General features: G+C 43.9%; 2 long non-coding RNA genes across 8 annotated transcripts in view; one reads left to right on the forward strand and one right to left on the reverse strand.

Moving 5' to 3' along the window:
• The first annotated feature begins 3,943 nt into the window (after positions 1–3,943).
• Positions 3,944–22,084, forward strand: part of LOC121133790 — a 64,410-nt gene continuing 46,269 nt past the window's right edge. For both annotated transcript variants that reach the window (XR_005870775.1, XR_005870774.1), the window contains exon 1: positions 3,944–4,043. This is a non-coding gene — a long non-coding RNA (uncharacterized LOC121133790). The remainder of the gene's footprint in view (positions 4,044–22,084) is intronic.
• Positions 16,053–22,084, reverse strand: part of LOC121133788 — a 30,799-nt gene continuing 24,767 nt past the window's right edge. For all 6 annotated transcript variants that reach the window (XR_005870773.1, XR_005870769.1, XR_005870771.1 and 3 more), the window contains 2 exons: positions 16,466–16,518; positions 16,053–16,348 (listed from right to left, as the gene is read on the reverse strand). This is a non-coding gene — a long non-coding RNA (uncharacterized LOC121133788). The remainder of the gene's footprint in view (positions 16,349–16,465; positions 16,519–22,084) is intronic.

Genomic DNA, 22,084 nt, shown 5'->3' on the forward strand with positions numbered 1-22,084 from the left:
TAGGAGCTTCTGGGGCAAAAACATGATGAGCTACCAAGTGCAGGACTTACTGAAGTGTGTATTAGATGCTCATTTGGACATGGGATGCCCTTGAATTCTGTCTGGGTTGGAAGGAGATAAAGGAGAAACTGGAACTCAGCCCGTGTGGAACTCTCCTCTTTTAGAAGAGGCCCCTCCTTTTCACTGCCCCTCCGGCCCCCTGTGGTTCTCAATTCCAGATTCCATTCTTGGGGTTTCCAGAGCCTTCGGAGAGTCTCAGGTGTTCCACATAACTGGTTCTGAGACTGACTCCCTGCACACAGCTGCGCAGGGGTGCAGCTGATAACCATATTCACAGGCAACGGGGTGGACAAAGATTCGCTACAGGTGGACTTCATCAAAACTGTTTACCTCGCCTAGACCTGGGGATTGGGACACCTGAGATCTGGAACTGGTTCTATATCACATGGAACTTCTCCATCTTCAGCCAGGGTGTGAGAGAACAGTAGAGATCAGTCACTCGGCTTTTATTTTATTTATTGGTGGATTTATTTAATTATTTTGCTTTGTCAACAGCACATTTCCAAGCACAAGGGTGTGGGTGTGAATCACACAGTCAGTATAAATCCCTCCTTGTGATGATTTATCTTCTTGAAACCAAATAAATTACACATAGTGAACTTGGCCTACTTTTCTACCACTTTGCCTGTAGAGCCCAGGTTAGCATAAGGGGAATTTATTGGTGTGACAAGTAGTTTGACTCTGTAATTTAGAACCCCTGGGCAAATTATCTTAAAGAAGTGAAGAGTCAAAATGCCTACTATGAATGAAAGATCCCCAAAGCTTTTTGACACTTTGAAAGCTAGCCTGATGAGTATGCTCTTGGGGTAGCATCCTAAGGGAAAGTTCAAGGTCCCAGGTCGATGCTGCTTACCCCTGAACTCCTTGAAGGATGCTGATCTGCCTATTGAGGCTTCTCCAAGGAAGGGCAATACAGCAAGCGTTTCAGAGCCAGCTCTAACCGTTAACTCTGCTGGTAATAACCTGGTGTCTTACTTGACCCGATTGCTTTCTAAGAAACTATTATTGTTGTTGGTCTTCTTTGTTTTGTTTTTCTTCTGTTCTGTCCTGTAGTCCTGGGACTAGAACCCGTGATCTCATGCATACTTTGCAAATGTTCCATCCCTAATTTACACCCCTAGCTCTTTAAAGGCGTTAGTTTTAAAGGCAAGTATCTCACTGGTGTATGTGTATGAACATGCTCACATGCACGTCTGCAGGTGTACATACACATGTATGCATGCTTGTGGGAGCCAGAGGTTAACTTTGGGTGTCTTTCTCAAGTTGCTCTCCACCTTCTGTTTTGGACACAGGGTCTCTAACCCTGGAGCTCACTGATTCAGCTAGACATTGCTGTCCAGCAAGCTCCAGGGATCTGCTCGTCTCTGCCTCCCCATTACAGATATTTGATGCTGGGCCTGATGTGTGGATGCTGGGGAATCTGACTTTTGATTATGATGCTTTTGTGGCACGCCCCCTACTGAGCACAATATCTCCCCAGTACCAGCATCTCTTTTTAAAAGTCATTTTAAGAGCCTGATATGATACGCTTCCGGGACCTGATATTTGTGCCAACTACAGCAGGCTATTCTTCTACTTAGAACAAAGGTCATGAATTTGAGACCACACATGGACAGACTTAAAGCAACCAGGCTCTTCTAATCTTAAACATTTGAACAACAGCAAAAAAAATAAGGCCTGCCTGAGGGAGCACAGGAGGTTTTTTAGGGATGGTTACAGTCTTATGGGGAGCACTGAGACTCTCATGATCGGCCTAGGCATCTCGTGCTCCCACTGTATACTTGCTGCTCAGAGTGGATCCTCTGAGGACCAGCATCTTGACACCATCTAGCAGCTGGCCTCAGGCGCAAGCTCTCAGGCTGCGGTCAAAGCCTACCTGATCAGTGTTTGCGTTCAGGCTAATAGTCCATGTGAAATTCAGGAGGCAGTGGTAGCAAACAAAAATCAGTGAAGTGAATTAATTTGAATCCTGTTGAGTTCTATGAAATGTTGCCTTGATAGGTATATATATTTATATTAATCAATATAAAGTTATATATATAATTTTCTGTAAACGGTAACTACTAGCCACTTCATACTCGTATATTCATGTATACAATATGACCATCTTTTAATTGCCTACAGGGGTTTCATATATTTGTAGTAGACTTTGCATGAATCTTTGGTACTCCTTAGCCCATACCTACAGTCCTAGTGTTCTCTCAGAGAGCAATTAAAATCTAGATTACCCACATCTTTCTTAAGCTCACTCATCCATTGCTTTACTCAAGGGCTCAACTGTGTCCTCTGCAAAGTACTGTGCTGAAGCCCAACTCCCTCGTGTGATAGTGCTTCAATGTGGTGCCCAGGGGAGATTGCTAGTTTCATCTGAGGTCTTGAGGTCTTCTTGATTTCATTCTTGTCCTTACAAGAGACATCAGAGACCAGTTCCCCATCAGCTTGCTTGGAGCTGGGCTGCCTAGACATGTGGCAGAACATGGTTCTGGGTGGGTCACTGGTCTTGTCTGGCTTTTGGATTTGGACTGAAGTCTTGGCTCTTCTTGAGTCTCCTCACCTGCTGGTTTTCTGATGCCTTTGTGTATTTGGGATACAGTGGCAAAAATAACACAGTGGATGGCCTAAATACGAAACATGTCATTCATAGTTCTAGACACTAGACACTCCAGGACAAGGGGCTGGCAGCTTCGGTGTTTAAGACTTGTGGCTGGCTTATGGACATCCTCCTTCTGGATGTAGCCTCACATGGCAAATAGAGCAAGATCTAGCCTTTCTCTTCTTATAAGAACTCCAGCTGCATTGTTGGGGATTCACCTCTTTGGCTTCACCTGTTCTCCGTTGTATCCCCAAAGCCCCATTTTGTTAGTACTATCCTACTGGAGACCTGAGTTTCAATGTATGTGTTTTCCTGGGATTTTATACATTTAGTCCTCACACATTAAGCTTCCCTGGTCCCATGAGTGGACCAGAATCTTCTACTTTCTGGGGTCTCCAGTTAGCTAACTGTAGGTATAGAGTGCCTATCCTCTGCAATTGTGTAAGTTGATGCTAGTAATTTCTCTCCATTCTGTACTAGGTCTCTTTAACTGTCAAATTGACTCAGCTAGACACACCTGGAAGGGAGTCTCAGTTGAGACGTTGCCTTGATCAGGTTGGCCTGTGAGGCATTTTCTTGATTGCTAACTGGTGTTGGGGGTTGGGCCGACTGTGAGCCACACCATCCATAGGCAGCTTCTGATATAAGAACTCTATCTGAGCATGCATGCGGAGGCTAGCAGCAAGCACAGTTTCTGCCCTGAACTCTCTCGACCATGGGCCTTGTGGAAGTATAAGCCAAGAAAACCCATTTCCCCCTTAAGTCGTGTCTGTCAGAGTGTTCCATCATGCCACAGGGAGGAAATTAGAAGTCACCCTACCTGGGTAAGTACCCCATCAGCTGCATTTCTCTGGTCAGCTTTGAGTAGTGCAGTTAAGATGGCAGAGTTGGCACGGCACGGCAGGTAGCAGCTATGGGGAGGGGACAGTCCTTCCTGTTCCCCTTTTCCTTTCCACTCACAGAACTAAAAGGACCCAGGAGAGGGAGGATCAAGCAGATAGGAGCAAACATCGTCTCCAGGCCTATGCTGGAAACTTGTGAGCATATTATGTCTCGGGGAGGCTAGATAGCAGTGCTTAGGATCCCACCACCAATGGACCAGAGTTCAGACCTTTCCCCTTGTTCCATTCTTCTTCCCCAGCCTCTCCTGTTCCTGAGTGAAGATGGAGGCATGAAGCCACAGACTTCCAGGCCATGAGCCTCCAAGGAGGACAGAAGCAGCAGAGTAATTCCTGGGAGATGTCCCTTTATCTTCCGTCACTCGGGACAGGAGAGGTTCTCAGGGGGTCTCACTACTAAGACAGGAGCTGGAGCCTCCTTCAACCAGCTTATGTTAATGGTCTGTACCTCCAGTTTGGGGAATCTTAAGCAAAGAAGACTCCAGGACTAGGTTGTAGGAGCTGGTTTTTTGTTGTTGTTTTGGTTTGGGTTTTTTGGTGCTGGAGGATGTTTCTCTTTAAGAAAAAAGTTACAGCCACAAATGTAAGTGAATATTATTTAGTCTAAGCAAATAAACCAGGTTTCGCAAGAAAGAAGCACAAATACCACAAACATCTAAAAGAAAAGCACAACATTTTTTGTTAATTAACTACTTGACACATCTCTGGGATATTTTTATTCTTACATTTTTGGCTGTATGCTCAATGGAAAGTATTTCATTGGACAATAATTTGTAATTTTTTTTAGATACAAGAGAGGGGTGACTTGGTCTTCTTGTAGCACAGTTGATAAAAATTTGTTTTAATTTCTCACTGTCGGGATATGTGGGCTATACTATTCTAACATAGGTGTGTGTATCTGTGCCTCTCAAACATGCGGATTCAGACAATATTTTATAGGAGTCACGTGTGTCTTTGTGTTGTGCGGGTTGAGTGTGCCTGCTGGAGAGAGCTTCCAGATCCAGTAGGCATCCCTGCAAGCAACGTTTTTACTCTGTGGTTTTACACGGCAGAGAAAAGGATTTTTTTCCAGACTAGCATTCAGTCCTATGCACTCCCCTTCGTGACTAGCGTTTCACCTGGAAAAATAAACCAGGGCCACCCAACAAGAAAGGCAATGGCCGCTCATCTTAGGTGGCCAGAGCAAAGAGTCAACTGCCAGGGCTGAGTTTGGAGGAGTCACAAGGACTACCAGAACTTTCCAAGAAGCAAAAGGAGGAGACCTTCTGCGGGTCCTGGTTAGGGGCTGCTGGCCTGGGAAGGCAGGGGCAGCTAGCTAGAAGCCGGCACCATTGTCCCTTTCCATTGGTCCAGAGTTAAAAGAAAGGGATCAAAACTAGAGGTTGCTCCAGCAATTTAGTCAAGCTCCAGCCATCTGAGGCTAACTAACTTTACAGAAATACTGTTTCCCACCCAGCTGGTCATTGGAGTAGCAGGACAGCATTCTCAGTGTGGCTGACCGAAGGTTGGGCTCCTGGGTTGTTTGTGGGGACAAGGGGGCTGGCTTCCTGGATGAGGTGCTGAGGGCTGACTGTCACAGTTCTATTTTTAGGTCTCATCTGTCCAGTGTCTGTTTGTATACTCAGCTTCTGGCCCTGCTATCCAGCAGGGGCGTGTTCTCTTCAGAAAAGGGAGTCTGAGCCCATTGTTTGTCCTGGAACCAGCTGAGCTTGAAAATGTGCTTTGGAACGAACCAGACGTGTTTGTGCTCCTCAGGCAGCTCTCTTTGGTGCCCTGTGGTCAGCAGGTGTTTCACATCAGCTCTGGCTTCTGTGTTTAAATTAGTTTTTAAAAAGTAGTTATTTTTCTTCTTGAGTCAGAGGTTGCTGTAGCCCAGGCTGTCCTCACATTAGCTATGAGTGCAAGGATGGCTTTGAACTCGAGATTCCCACTGCTTCTACTGAGGCATGCTGGGATTACAGGAGAGGCGTGTGCCGTGATGTCTGGTTTAATTGCAGTGCTGGGATCGAACCCAGGGTCCTGCACATGCTTTTCAAGCCCTCCACCAATTTAGCCCCATCCTTAGCCCAGGATATAACATTTAAGTAAATATAATAGAAGCATAATGACTATTGAAACAGAGAATCCCAGTGAGTTTGGATATGTAGGCCAATAGCCCATCTGTGGGGGGTCATCTATGGGGGTCTCCTCAGACAGGAGTTCACTGTTCATCGTTCCCAGGTTCCTGGGTTAATCCACAGGAGGCTGAAATTCTCTTTCCTGAAGTTTGCTTTCTGAACGCAGAAGAAAATCATGCTGTCATTTTAAAATGTAAACGGTGTAAGAAAGAATTTGTTCCTAGCCGAGTTTTATTAAGGAGCTCAAACTCGATTAATTCTTGGCCAAGAAAAGCATGCACCACTAGCAACTGAGTGCCACTAATACAGCGATTAATTTGTAAGAGTTAATAAACATTATCTGGAGTTAATTTTTGCTCCTGAGAGAGGCTTGCCAAGTGCTTAGGGAGACATTTCTAGAAGATTCTCCTTGTTAGGTCTGTGTAAAGAGTTTGATGGACCCAAATCCTTTTCGTAGGTGTCAATGAAAAAATAGGAAAACCTTTAGGAAATTTGCATGGTCAGCCAAATACTGTCCACCCTTAATGAAATCCACAACAGTGCTAGCTGCTGGTGTTCACCTCTGAAGGGACCCTTGTTTCTGCATGTTCCCAGGGCCTTTGGGTACATGACTCATAAATAATGGTTGAAGCTACATTCTTAATTTATAGACGGAGCAAGCATTGGCTCCGTCTGTATAGACAATAGGCCACTTCACAGTTCATGCTGGGATGTTGGCTCATGGTCTCAACTGAACAAATGAAGAAGCCCCTTCATGGTCTGAGGACCTGGCCACACACCATGGCTCATACACCCATCCTTAAGTGGGGCTTGTTTGACTTAAATGCGTAAACTTATATGAATACGTTTACACATTCTCTAAGAAAGCCAAGAAGATGCGACTTATCGTATTATCATTAAGTGCCAGGATTGAGCCCTGGGCTTTACACACAATAGGTAAATGCTCTGAGGACACTGAGCTGTCCAGCCCTTAGCAATATTTTTCTTAAATTCATTCATAGCTAATCAGTTTGCCAAAAGAACCAAAAAACTTATTTATCTTCATTTTAGGGCAGATCCTTGTTTCCTAGTTTTGATTTTTTACCTAAGAGTTCTCTATATTGCCCAGGCTGAACTTCAGTAACCCTCTTACCTCAGCATCATGTGAGGGCAGCAGGCCCTCTACGACATGGTGGATCCAAGTTGTCCTTAGCCAGAAAGTGCCTCCATGTTCTGCTACTGTTTCTCAGTTTACCTACAGATTTTACCTTTGGTCAAAGAGGAACTGGTGGTGAGTGTGGAGGGGGGAGGTCAGGATGGGCCTGTTGAGGATTTTAAATCAATTCACTCTTGGTGACTGATGAATCGCACCTCCACGGTTTTCTGAGGCCTTGAAGTGAAACTTATCATCCGCCTGGAAGAATAGTGCATTAGACCTAAAATTTGTTGTTCCATTCTTGCAACTTACTGTGCGCCCAAAGAATTTTTGTTGGAGTGAAAGATAACCTCACCTGTATCTTTTTCTTTCTTGTAGTACTGGGGATAGAACCCAGAAACATGCTCACTCTGGGTGAGCACTATACCAGAGCTGCACCTTCAGCCCCACCCCCAGATTTATTTTTAGATACCAGACTGTGTGTAACCTGAGAAAGCCTAAGAGAAAGATGCTTTGTCAAGCCGCACAGTGTGAGGTGCCTCACTGTGCAATTAGGAGCTCCTCCTGGGATTTTATTTTCCCTGATTTCTTTCTTCCCTCTTCCTTGCCTTCCTGTGTGTCATCGCCTTTCTTCTCTGATGCTGCAATGATATACGGCACACTTGTTGAAGGTATAGGTAACTGTTTATTGTAGAAATTGCTTACAAGAGAGAACGGGCAGCCCACATGAGTCAAGTCTTTCACTACCGAACCAGAAGCAGAAAGGAAGGCGAGAGGCTCTGCGGCTTGGTCTTTTATTCCTTCCTCCGTACACACCTCTAGCAACGCCCAAAAGAGGGCCTGGCTAGTGGTGTAGTTCACCACCCTGTCTCTAGTCATACCCAAAGTGGGTGTGGTTAGCGGCACAGTTCCACCCTTTCGTCACACATCCATATGAGTCTCTAGAGCGCCACTTGGCTAATGGCGGAGTCCTAAGTTTCCCCCTACGCTTCTTTTCTGTCTTTCCTTTCTACTTTTCCTCCCTGCCCTTCTCCTTTTTCTTAAAACATAATTATTTGGAAATTTCACAACATGCATCCCAGTCCTACTCACCTATCAGTCTCTTAATATCCACTCCTCACCCTTGCTGTATGCCCTCCCAAATTAATTTTTTAAATTTATTTTTTACATTCTAATCCCTGTTCCCACTCCCTCAATTCCCCCACTCCTCCCATCTGCTCCACAGAGAGGGTAAGGGCTTCCCTAGGAAGTCTACTAAGTCTGTCCCATCATCTAGTTGAGGCAGGACCAAGGCACCTCTCCACCCCCACACCCCTATGTCTAGGATGAGCAAAGTATCTCTCCATATAGAATGGTCTCCACTAAGTCAGTTTGTACGTTAGTGTTAGGTCTTGGACCCACTGCCAGTGGCCTCATTTATTGTCCCAGCTGCACCATTATCACCTATATTAAGGGGGAGTCTAGTTTGGTCTTATGCAGGTTTCCCATTTGTCAGACCTGAGTCAATGATCTCTCACTAGCTCAGGCCAGCTAATTCTGTGGGATTCCCCATCATGGTCTTGACTCTTTTGTTCATATTATCACTCCTCCCTCACTTTGATTGTACTCCAGGGAGTTGGCTCATTGGATAGTTGTGGATTTCTGCATCTGTTTCCATCTGTTTCAGGAAGAGGGTTCAAGCTTCTCTGGAGTTATGGATTTGTAGGCTGGGTATCTTTTGCTTTATGCCTGGTATCCACTTCCACTTATGAGTATATACTATATTTGTCTTTCTGGTTTTGGGTTACCTCACTTAGGATAGATTTTTTTTCTAGTTCTGTCCTTTGCCTGAGAATTTTAGGATGTCATTGTCTCTTACTGCTTAGTAGTACTTCGTTGTGTAAATATACCACATTTTCTTTATCCATTCTTCAGTTGAGGGCCATCTAGGCTGTTTCCAAGATCTGACTATTACAAGTAATGTGGCTATGAATAGGTTTTGGGTTCTTAAGGGCAGCTTTCATGACTTCTTTCAATCTTGTATACTCAGTGGTAAACACACTTAGCGACAAGTGCGTTTCAAAGGCATCATTAACTCTAGATTCTATTGCCTGAATTGTTCCCATTACCATAGGTTGATATGGATTTACAGATATAAATTATATGTGATAAAATCAGTATGTATTTTTGTTTAAAAGGGTCATGTGGACAGTGCATACATGTTGGGTTTAAGTCTGTAGCCTCATATTATTCCCAAGCTGAAAGGAACTTGGGAATGTTGCAGTAAGTGCTGGTTGTGGGTAGAGCTTCCTGCTTGCTATCCTTGGTATGTCAGCTCTAGGGTCATGAGAGATCTATTCCTAAGAGATGCCCTGAGAAGGAATCCTTGCTGGAGGCTGCTCACATTTCCAGAAGGAGCTTGGGCATTAAGCCAGCACAGCCACAAACTCGTTTCTCTCGTGTCATCTTGGGTACCCTCAATCTCCATGCTGATGGAAAGTCTTAGATGAGAAAGCAGTGCTAATTCTTGGCCACACACAAGGTACCAGAAGGGCACAGACTCAATGGTAGGTTCTCTTTGTACAACGTGGCACCCTGGTGCTGGACTGACAACGCTCAGTCTCAGAACCATAGCCTCTGACTTAAGGGAAATGTTGCAATATTCCAGGCATGGGAGGAGGCCTTGTTTATGTCCACAAGGCTATGCGTTGTGGAAGATCCAGCAGAATACGAACCAGGCTCTCTATGTGGGAATATGATATTCCCAGCCATGGTTTGGGTCCTGGGAGGTATTGTGGTCTAAGGAACAAGCGTGTAAGTAGCAGCACAGAGTTAGAAGCCAAGACTCAGACCACTCCTGATTACTATGCAGCAGGGCCAAGTGCTTCACCTGGAAACAATCCTTGAGCAGCTCCACAGATGCCTAGAAGGGCAGAGCAGTGACACTTTCCCACATTGTTCTCAAAGGTGAAAGAGTAACCAAGAACAGGCCAGAGATGGGGAATGGGGGTGGGGGGTGTTGACTGAGGCCATGGAGGAGCAAGATGGTGCCTTTACTTGCCTCTTGCTGGGTTCCTGTGTGACTCGACTGACCAGAGAAAATCCATTCCCTACACATGCCTGGTTGTCCTTTAAACCATGAAGGATGAGGAGTACAGGCATGGAACCTAGCTAGGAAGGGCCGGGAACACTGTGCCACCGCTTCTGGCTAACTTGAAAGAGGAGTGGAGAATTCGGGAGCTGGGGTAAATGTTTTCACTGCACATGAGTGAAGCAGTGACATCGGGCACGAGGCCTTTGCACAGAGCCCTCTTGGAGGAAGGCTTTAGTGGAGGGACTCACTGAACTGCAAAGCTGTTCACCCACTTCTGTGGCCTCCACCTCACCACTGAGCACAGCCCAGGTGGACACAGCCTGAGAGCAGAAAATGGAGGACCCAGATGTGTGTGTACACTTTCTACAGATGAACTGGGAAACTCTTCATGTCAGAAGTTCCAGAGACCAGGAGGCTGAGGTCTGAAAGAGCTGTATGGAGTTCCATTCCCATGGGCTGGTCACCTCAGCTGAGGGGCTCCCATCACTGTCTCTGGAGACACAGGGGCTGGTGGAGATTGTCATTCCTCATCTTACTAGAGTCCCGTGACTCTGGGAGACGTGAAATGAACACTTCCCTCCTTTCAAATGGTCTTAGTTTTATAAGCATTTTCCCCGTTATATCACTAGCCACAGCCATTCTGACCTTTGAACTTGAAACCCTCTTACCTCATTCTCTTCATTTGCTGATCACCATGGCCACCACAGCTGCCTTATAAGCATTTCTTGCTCCTCCTCCCCTTCTTCCTGTTCCTCCTCCTCTCCTTCCTGCTTTCCTCCTCCTCTTCCTCATCCTTCTGTTCTCCTTCCCCTTTCATCTTCCCTTCACCAAACCCTTCCTCCTCCTGTCCTTCCCCCTCCCCTCTGCTGCTGCAGAGATACATATCAATTTATTTTATTTTTTTGCTCCCTGACGATTTCATGTACGCTATATACTGAATTTTGACCATTTTCTCTCCCTGTTACACTCAGACCCCATCTCTGCTACTTTGAGATCCCATTTTCAGCCGGCTGAGTTTAATTATGGTTGTTTGCATGGGCACGAATGGGGGGTGTTTACTGGAACATAGACAACCTATCGGGGGCTATGCCACTACAGAAAGTGACATGCTCTCCCCTGGACACATGAAGTGTCTCAGACTGTCATGAGCCCTTCTCGAATGCATAATGGAATGCCTGTGAGTGCAACCTCAGGCAGCTCTTGTCCAGATAACCACAGCTACAGTAAGGTAATGGCTTTCTCGGGTCCAGAAGATCCTGTCTGGCATCACTCCTCAAACTAACAAGATCATATTTCTTTTGCTTCAAGGTCACTGCTGAATTGTGAGAAACAATAACTTTTATTCTTTTCTCCCTGGATCCCAGATGAGCATGTACTGCCAATTGCCATGTGGCTTCCATAGAATGAGCTCATGGCACTGCCTTAGGCTGAGTGAATTCTCAGTAGACGGCTGTCTCTTGGAAACATAACCATCACACTTGAAACACCTTTCTAAGGGTGAAACCTTCAGCTTGGTTCATGGTGCTCATTTGATTCACACCTAGGAGCTCTAAGTGAAGTAACCTCAGATCCTAGAGAGACCGTGGCCCTCAGCTGCCCTCTTGTTCTCTACACTTCTAAAGGGCAAGTCTGGTGTTAGGTGTAAGAAACATCAATAGGTCTGAATAGAGCTTGGGGAGGGACAAGTGTATGCACAGATATTAATTCACTCCAAACTAAAATGGCCATAATGGAGATGTTCAAGGGACATGATGGGGAACAGAGGCTGGAGGACATGATGGGGAGTGGCTGGAGGAAGGGAAACAGGGTTACTGTGAGGTGGTGACACCTTGTCCCCAAATGCCAGAACCTTGAATTATATTTGCAAAACTGGCAGTAGCTTAGCAAATACTCTTCCCTGATTCATGCACAGAGACTCAAGAACAGCATTTCTCAGTTGTAGGTCCTTCAGTGAAATCTGTCATTTCCTTCATCGTAGATGTTTATTAAAATGTTAATTTCTGATCCTCACTTGAGATCCACGGTATTGGACAAGCAGGGTTGGGACTTAGGCTCCTTCTCTTCAGCCCCAGAGTTTGAATGGATCATGTGATTTCATTGTTCACCACATGAATAACAGGCAGTAGTCGGGGACAGGTGGTTGCATCTGGTCAGGGCAGTGATGACACTGCAGATGGACACCTGTTCAAAGGGCCGTGTTTCATTTTTGAGACCGAGCCTAGACTGACCTTGCTATATAGCTGAGAATGACCTTGAACCTCTGATCCTTCTGCCCCCACCTCCAGAATGCTGGAACTACACAGCCATGTACCACTATGCTAGGTTTATATGGTTCTGGGAACCAAACACAGGGATTTGCATGTGTTCACATTCTGCCAATGGAGCCACACCCACAGGCCTAAGGGCTCTAATGAGGAGCTGATGCCAGAGACATCCTTAGGGAACTTGTAAATACCCTTGACCTATGACATCTTCCCCTGTGAGCTAGCTTCAGCTCAGCCCAGGGAGCAGTTCCATGGTTGACCAGAAGTACAAACACAGCTTTGGCGTTGGGGCTGTGGTAGCTAAACTCTGTGGTGGAGGAATGGCTTTTCTGTTTGGTTGCAGGGAAAGGCTAACCTCATGTTTGAGTGGCAACACCTTTGGCCTCATGGGGCTTAGGAGCTTAGAACTGAGGGGACTGACTCAGTTCTCATCACACCCCCGCCCCACAGCTCTGACTTCACACCACAGTAGACAGTGTGGGCTTGGCAGCGTGCTAGGGAAGTGTCTCCTGAAGCATGTGTTTACTGAATCACAGCTCTCTATAGACTGGCGCTCTGTATTTACCAATCCAACATGGCTGCCAAGGTCAAACTATTCTGCTGTGACTCTCATTCCACTCAGCTGTAGCGAACGATCACTGTTTTTAATGCTCAGTGAATGTCACATCCCCCTCTCCTTAGAGGATTCCAATTATCTGTTTGTCAGACTTCCCTCTGAGAAAATGAAAGATCCCTCAAAGGCGGCCTTCTTATCCTGACCCCTCCCTCTCTTGGCAAAGGGACTGGAGTCATTCTATATCTTTGCAATACCTGGCTAGACATCTTCTATGAATTCCTGTAACTTAATTTATATTAACATTTCTTTCAAAATATATATTGAAATCTTTATAAAAATATCTTAAAATGTCTACCATTATCTTGTCTGTAATATTAAAATATGCTGTTTAAAAATAATGCTTGCTGGGTGATGGTAGCACACGTCTTTAATCCCAGCACTCGGGAGGCAGAGGCAGGCAGATCTCTGAGTTCAAGGCCAGCCTGGTCTACAGATCAAGTTCCAGGAGAGGCTCCAAAGCTACACAGAGAAACCCTGTCTCAAAAAGCCAAAAATAAATAAATATGCTTATCCTAAAATCAAATAGCCAATGTTGAAAAAGTATTTAATCTAGAAATATGGATAAATCTATATCATTAATTACATCACACTAACACTGCTGTATTATAGCATAGTATGAACAACTAGCAGAGATAAAAATCTTATATCCTCCTTTCTTCAGTTAGCATGAGTCAGGTAACTACTAATGGTATCATATTAACATCAGTTAAAAGTCACTGCATGGACATTCCCTTTTGTTGACATTAATACTGTTTCCTGTAAGTAATATCATGAATGTCTTTACTATAAAGGTTTTTCAGTCTCTATCTCTTTTTCATCAAGATAAAAAAGTAATAGTATTATACCCAGGGGACATTTTTAAGGTCCTTGATACATATTTCCAAGTTGCTTTCCAAAAGGGTTGAATCCTTTAAACTCCTACCAGCAATATGTGAAGAGTATTTACTGGCACGATTCAACCTATGAAAACCATAGTTACGAATCCAAAGGGGAAAAACAGCATTCTATATTAGGAGAATGGTGGAAGAATTTTCTGAGTTGAACCGCTCTGGAGACAGTTGAAGCACTGGGTTTAGAAAGCTCACCATATCCCTTGAGCATTGGTCATGATGGAGGGGGCTTCCCAAACCCAGGAGAAAACACTAGCAATATATAACTCAGATGGCCTCTGTGTTCAGTGACTTGGTCACAGTCAGTCACCCAGTGTCTCAAGGACACCAGAATTACATGGTTAAGTGCTATGTTGCAGGATTAGGGGATCCCAAGGAAAGATGTGGGGATTGCCCTACCCAGCAGCAGCAGATGCTTCCCCAGGAGGTGGCATAATGAGCTGATCTAGGAGGTTCACAGGCTATGGAGGAAGAATGAATGGGTGTTTCACAAGAAATTTTCTGCCATGTGCCAAACAACCTGGAGTCCCAGAAGGCACAGTGTCTCCCAGGAGGTGAAAGTGGTGTCACCGCATTGGAGATGACAGGATGAAAGGAATTATAAGATTGACAGTTGAGCCAGTGAAAGCTCAGCATGGGCGCTCAGCGTCCTTAGAGAGTTTACACTTGGCATGAGACATTAGGGAACAAAGGGAGGTTCCTTGTTCATCAGGGTGGCATGGTAACGAGGGACAGATGAAGACAAAGTACAAGCCAGGAGACCTGGAACAAGTTGTGAGTGTCACAGCTGCTTCCTGGTATAAAATAGTACCAGTGGAGCAGGGAAAACTGGGCATGGCAGACATACTAGCCAAGTGGCAGTGATGGGGCTTGTCTGAGTTAAGACTTAAAAGTTAGAGGAATTAGGTTTATCATGTTCACACAGAGACTATAGCCATCAAGGAAGGGAAAACCATGAACTTAAGCATTCTAAGTCTTAGACGTTACTGAAGGAGAAATCCAGGGAGGAGGTCACATATGTGAATCTCTAGCCCATGTGGTTAGGTCTGACTTGGAAACAGAATGAGGCAGGAGTATAGAGGAAGACACGGCAGTAGATGAAGCCACCAGGGCATGGGCAATGAAAAGACAGATGTGATCTCAGTACTTCCACTTGTTTCACATACCCATTTTTCTCTGCTTACTTGTTTGCCCATGATTTGCTAATTTGACTTCAGTTGGTACAATTAAAATTCCTTAAATGAAAGCAACATTGAGGAGAAAAGGGTCTATTTAGATTGCAGATCCAGGCTGTAGTCCATCACTGAGGGACGTCAAGATAGAAACTGTACACCAGGCCTGTTTCTTATTCTACACAGCATTACTTCTGATGAAGGCGTGTGCTCACATACAAGGGAATACAGCTGGAACCATGGGAGATGCTGCTAGTTTGTCCTCAACTAGATTTCTATTACAGTTCAGGACCACCCGCCTAGTTATTGTGCTACCCACAAGTAAGCTGGTCCCTCCACCATCAATTAACCATCAAGACATCACCCACAGACATGCCTACAGGCCAGACTGATCGAGACAGTCCCTGCTCTGTGACTCCCCTGTCACATGACTCTAGGCTATGTCAAGCTGATAGTTAAAACTTACTAGGACATCTAGTACTTGTCATCTCTTTCATCATGTACTTGTCATCTTTCTCTAATCATTCATGCATATAGTGATCATTTACTGAGCCAGAGAATGAAACTCTGAAGAGTCACAAGTCGGTGAGACAATTTCTCCTCTGAAAGAGGGATTTGTCTAGTCTAACGGCAAAGGCAGGCATGAGGACACCAGATGACAACACATGGTAACAGATAGTTAATGTCTGCAAGGAATCATTTGAATTCAGACTAATCGCTTTCTCTGGGACTGATTTTAAAGGAGCCAATTCCCGAATGAGTGGAGACTTAAAGGACTAGAGACATAGTGCCAAGAATTGGATGAGGAGGTAATGAAGTTGTGACAAGACAGTTATTATGACTGGAAATATGTGAGCCTTTGACTGAGCGGGGTGGCTGGAAATGAGGTAGGTCTTACCTATAGACACTCATGATGGAGGACACTGTGTACCGTAATAAGAAATTCAAGCAAGTTTTGGGAGTGCCACTGGGAAACAGTTCTCTCCTGGGAGGGTCATGGTAATTCCATAGGCTATAAGGATCAGCCACTCTGCAGAGCTACATGAAGGACATATCCGTTTCCTTTCTGTTGCTGTGGTAACATATCCTGGCAAGAGAAACTTAAGGGTTTATTCTGCTCAGTTGTAGATTACAGTCCATAATGATGTGGAAATCACAGCTATAGAATGATGGGAGATGTCATTCTGTAAATATGTCATTGTTTGATGAATAAAAACACTGAAGCCAATAGCATTGTAACTAACATAAGTCTTGTGTGTTTATTTGGGGGCTCCGAAGCAGTACAGGGCCCAGGAGGGAATCCCACAACATTATGGCGCTGGCAATGTTGGATACTAAATACTTGCACATAAAAACTTCACAAAAACTTAATAAGGGATTTTAGAAACAAAACAAAAACAAAAAACAAACAAGAGGCAAGCACAGCTTCTTGGTAGCAGCATCTTCTTGGGTGAGCTCTGCTTCCCAGGCATTGAGAGACAATCCTTTTAAGAGCAACTTCCTCATTTGCATAGCGGCCAAAACCAAGGCTGTTAGTGAGCACATAAGACTCATATGGTTAGAAAAAGATACAGATTTACAATAAAGAAAAATATACTTATGTTTGAGAGAAAAGAAAAAATAAGTAGCTGGGTATACTGACACACCTTTAATCGCAGCACTCCAGAAGCAAAGGCAGGCAGATTTTCACAGAGAAAGCCTGTATCAAAAAAGAGTAAGTAAAAGAAATAGAATAATAAAAAAAAACAGGTAAAGATGGAAAATACTCAGATAGTCTGGATACTATATACTATACATGCTTTAAATTGTTTGATTACCATGTAAAGAGCTACATTTGCTAAAATACATTTGATTATAGGTGCTGCTAAATTAATCCAACTTATATATTTTAAAAATGCTTAATTTCTAAATTTTAAATATAAGGGCAGGCTACTTGGGAAAAGAGTTTTTGCTTGTGTTTCCACTGAAAATGTAAAGCTATGGATTCCTTCTGGACGTAATATGGTTTGATGATGCAAGACCCCCAGAAACAGTGTACCAAGTGATCCAACATCTAAAACAGCTGAGATAATGCAGCCTTACAGACTACAGAAACAAGGACTTAGCCATGTTTCTGTGTTTTGTCATGATCCCCATGGAATGGACAGTGACCCCAACCAGCAGGAAGCAGTTTGGAATGAATGACACCCAAATTCCAAAATATTGCTTATAAATGTTTATTTTCATTTAAATGGGGATGGTTATAAATGGTTAATGATCACAACCAATCTCTTTTTAAAGGTAAAGGGGGATTATGGTATAGAAATGAATACTTTGTATTGGAATGGACTTTCATTTATTGATACAAATTTAAGATCAATTTAGTGATATATATTTATACAGCTCTTTTAAAAACGTATAAGTACTGATTATAGATAGTAACCTATAATAGTCAAAACTTACAGTTTAGTTAGGTTTTCTAGATATATAGAGATACACTTGAGATGGATAGTCTTCAAACCTTTCAAAGACCTTAAGATTATGGCATTAAAATGGTTTAGGGTTTTTCATGACAGTGAAACACAACTGCTCTGGGAATACCAATTATTTCTGAGAGGAAGATGGGCATTGAAGAAACTCATTATGGAGTTTGCTTTCAATATGGTGAGACTAGCAAGAAACCGCTCTCGCCTGGACTGTTTAACTGTACAAACTGGATATGCAGGACCCACAGGAAAGTGACTGCTGAATTTGCAAAGCAAGATAGACAGTACTAAAAGGTTCCTGTTTCATGGAAGAGTATGGTAGACATTCTGCAGGACACAGAAAAGTGACTAACAAACTGCCAATACAGATGGACATTTAAAATTTCCTGCTTCACTGAGAAGTCTGCCGGACACATTGTGGCCTATGGGCTGAAGATGGATGCTCCAACTTTACAGAGGAATTTTGGGCGACTGTCCAGGTGGAGAGATGTTTGTCAACTCTAGAGTTTTATATATTATCCTTCTGTGGTCTTTAATGGAGTTAAAGACAGATAGTTATGGTTATAGTTTTCCTTAGTTATGATAGAAAAGTTACATATAAGACTTTAAACTCAAAGGTAGGATAGATGACAGAATATTTTCTTTAAATCTTGCTAAGTGTTAATGGACTCAATATTATAACTATAGTTCTTACTTGATAACTGTTTCTTTATATATAATATGACGTTAAAGTTAAAAAACATTTTTATTTAGACAGAAAAGAGATGATGGGAGATGACATTTTGTAAATGTGTCTCTCTTATTGGTTGATGAATAAAACACTGTTTACCAATAGGGAAGAAAGATAGGCGGGACTAGGAGAGAAGGAGGATTCTGAGAAATGTAGTTAGAGAGTTGCCCTGTGATCCTTAGAGGAGAGGATGCATGAGACTGGCATTCTTGGTAAGATAAGAACTTGTAAAAACATATTAGTCGTTATGGGCTAATACTTAAGAAAGAAGTAGCCAATGAGAAGCCCTGGACATTGGCCAGCAGCATTGTAACTAATATAAGTCTTGTGTGTTTATTTGGGGGCTCTGAAGCAGCGACAGGACCCAGATGGGAATCACACAGCAGTAGAAGCTTGAGGGAAATGGTCATCCACAGTCAAGTAGGAGGCAATGTCTGTGCTTAGCATCCTTTCCCCTTTTCATTTGGTCCGGGACTAAGTTCATGAAATAGTCCCACTCACAAGTAAAATGGGTCTTCCCATATCTATTATTGTAACTGAGATAATTCCCATGGGTATGTCTAGAGTCTTGTTCCCAGTAGTTCTGGATTATATCAAACTGACAAGAAACACTAGCTATCAGAGCAGGGCATGTGGGTACCTCGGAGAGAGGAGTGAGGAGGTTGGTAAGATTCTGGGTGGAATGCTGAGGGCCTGGGTTTAGTCAATTGTAGCAGTGTTGGAGAGAAACAATGCCATCTCTGAGTTGTTAAGAGTTGAATTGGTGAGACATGGGGTCCATGGGGCCGTAAAGAGTGGGTGGAGGGCAGTGGTGTGATGTTCTGGCCAGTTCTCTTCATTTGACTTACTTCCAGCCCTGAGTGCAACCTGACATCTTGGTGTTTCAACTGTACGATCTATAGGAAAGAGGCCCAGGTCCACTGAGATCAGCAGTTTACTGTTGAAACTACAGCATGTCTTGCCTTGCTGCTCTCAGTGCTAAATAAGTGAGAGGGGTGTCTTGTCATTGGTGATCATTATTTGTAATAGGGTTCTCTCTGCTAGAACAGTTAGAACAGATGAGTCCTGGTCCATCCAGTGTTGAGTTGTGGACACAACTCTGAGCATGTTGTCATCTGAGAAGAGGGTGGGGAGTCAGAGTAACAGCTGGGGAAGAGGCAGGATCTGAGTCTGGTTGGGGAGAACAAGAGCTATAAATCTACAATTCTATGACTGTACAGTGATGGTGAAGCCAACTATCAAATCAGGCTACGGGCTGAGGTTCTGTGTATCTTCTCAAACCACCAAGCTAGTTTAAGATTGAAACAGAAAGCTACCACAGCTAGACAGTCTCTTTTGTGTACTGTGATTGTCATCAGAATGTTCTCTGGCGTCACCCCTTACTCCTTAGATATGTTGGGGCATCTTGAATACCTTTCCGCCCTCATGTGAGGTAAGGTACAGGGACTACCTGTATTCCCAGAATGCTAGGCCTGAGGCTAATGAGATTGTGTGGTCAGAATTGGTACTGGAGACCTGTTTTCATGCCAGGGTAGTTCTGGCTATGTTGACAGCCTTTATGGTTGGGGAACTCATGATCAAGAAGGTCCCAGACCCTCACTAAGCTCTCTGCTTTGGAAGCCATGACAGGCTGGCAAAAAGACCCAAGACATGGTCCTCTGACTCAGCAACATATGCTGAGCACTAGACCTTGCCCTAATCACTAGGAAGCCAGATACCCTCCATGTGGCAAGGAACCAATCAGAAGTTAGCTGGCAGGCTCTGGATGTGCTTTACTGATAATACTGGAATGCAGAGTGTAGCAACCACCCTGGGAGGGCCACTAGGTACAACAACCTTTCTGCAGCTGACCAATCGACTCAGGACAGCTTGCCCAAACCCGGAGGTACACCAGTCCTGAGACTGTTGCTATGCTCTACTGCAATATATTCCCTGCCCCACTGCTACTAGGGGTCAGTCTTGCTCCACCCACTGTGTCAGACAGAGGACCTGATTTAACACAATTAACTCGTTAATTAAAAAGACTCTTTGCTTTTGCATCGGATCTGGTCTCCTGGTGGTTTGGGGGGGTGGTTCAGAGTCTGGGCACAGCAGGCACAACATGAGCCAGGCCTGGTGACAAGTCTGGTAACTCAGCAAATCAGGAGGCTGAGACAGAAGAATCGTGAGTTCAAGATCAACTTGGGCAACCTAGTGAAATTCTGTCTCAAAGTGGGACAAAAGAAAAAGAAGCTGAAGATACAATTTGGTAGTAGAGAGTTTGCCTGGGTGTATAAAAGACTTGGTGTTCAGTTCCTAGTACTAAAAATGACATGAAAATGCCATTTTGTACCATTGTGATGAGTGGTGTATTACTCATCATGAAAAATCTGAAACTACACCTTGGGACAGGAGGTTTCCAAACTAAGGACTAATGGCTCCACTGTCACCTGGGACCACGTACCTCTTCATTTTCTGTCCTGTTTCACTTCTTGACTTGTAAGAGGAACTAAGACCCTGGGGAAGAGACCCTGCATGAATATCCTAAAGCCCCAACAATACAGGGAGCTGTGTGTCTGCACACAGTAGGTTAGGATGGAAGAGTAAGGTTTGGGAACCCAGTGAAGGCTAAGTGTCTCTGTGTCAAATTGTTTTATTGATAACAACGTTCCTAGCTTGGTGTTCTGTCTTGATATTAATGTCTGGTTTTTCTGTTTTGAGACCCATGATCCCCTTCTCTGGTGAGTAAGACTTAAGATTTCCCTTGGAGAGCCACTGTTCATGTCTCTTATTCTACTCCTGTAGTAAGATTTTTCTTTCTTTTGGGGGGTCTGCCACACAGCTTCCAAATGAATCACACATAGAGGCTTATTCTTAGTTATTAATGCCAGGCCTTAGTTTGGCTTGTTTCTAGCCAGTTTTTCTTAAATTATCCTATCTACCTTTTGCCTCTGGGCTTTTCCTGATCTCCTACCTCTGTAAATCTTACTCTTATGCCATGGATTGATTACTCTGTAGCTGGATGGCTGAGTGGCTAGCCCCTGACATGCTTGTTTTGATTTTTTTGTCCTCACTTATAACTGTTAGCATGAAACTCTTTCCTCATGTCCCAGTGTCACAGACTCTCACTAGGCAGGCATTCTCCCAGCACCAAATCAAACTTCCATATTGTTGATGGTGCATATAGAGGGAATTATATAAAAGTTCTACTTGTCTCTTTGTAAAGATAAGTCAGATGTTCTAACATAATCTACTGACCTACTCATCTACAAAAAGGTCAGCATCTTTGCTGGTCATCTACCCTGTCCATGTTAGAGGCGTTGGCTTGAGTTCTGACGCCTGGACCTTAATCAGAAGGTTCTAGAGAACCTTCCCTTAAGCCTGTTCATCTTGAATTCCCAGAGCTAACTCCAAGAGGAATGTTTCTGTTCATTTCTAGAGCCCAAGTTGCTGCACTGAGATAGCTTGGCCACAGGGTTTTTGGAATGGCCTTGGTGAGTGTCTGGATGCTTGTTGAGGCATGGAGGATATTCCATAATTGTTTTCTCCTAACTACTGCTCTGAGGGTGTGAAGTGTTATGAAAAGCCTCCCAACTTTTTTCCACAACAGAGAAGAGTCTAGTGGCTCTTCTAAAGCTTGTGGTCAATATTTGCTCTGAGCTTTGGCTCTCCAAAAAAGCAGTGGGAGCTCTCTGGTGGCTACTCTTTTCTAGCATCGTATGCTTTCTCACTGACATGTTAGCCACTGGGTGGGAAAACAACTGGCAGAGAATAAGAAATGATGAGCTTGGGGTTCACGGTAGCTTGATTGACATATAGACTCTTACTCCCCTTACTGCAGCCTCTTGACTCACCATGAGCTGTACCATTAGTAAGTAGCAAAACAATATTTTTGATAATAATTTTAGAGCTGTCTTCATATTCTAAATAGATTACAACTGTGGTGTTCGTGGTGAGAAAAATAATAATTAACTAGATCAGATATAATTTCTTAGCCCACATGGAGGATCCTTGTAAAAAAATATATATACTGCAGGTTGATTCAAAATAGTGAGATGTTTTCATGCATGCTTTTGAGAGAAGGTGGGGGA

The sequence above is a fragment of the Mesocricetus auratus genome, unplaced genomic scaffold (genome assembly GCF_017639785.1).
Source record: "Mesocricetus auratus isolate SY011 unplaced genomic scaffold, BCM_Maur_2.0 Super-Scaffold_100024, whole genome shotgun sequence".
Classification (NCBI taxonomy): Eukaryota; Metazoa; Chordata; class Mammalia; order Rodentia; family Cricetidae; genus Mesocricetus; species Mesocricetus auratus.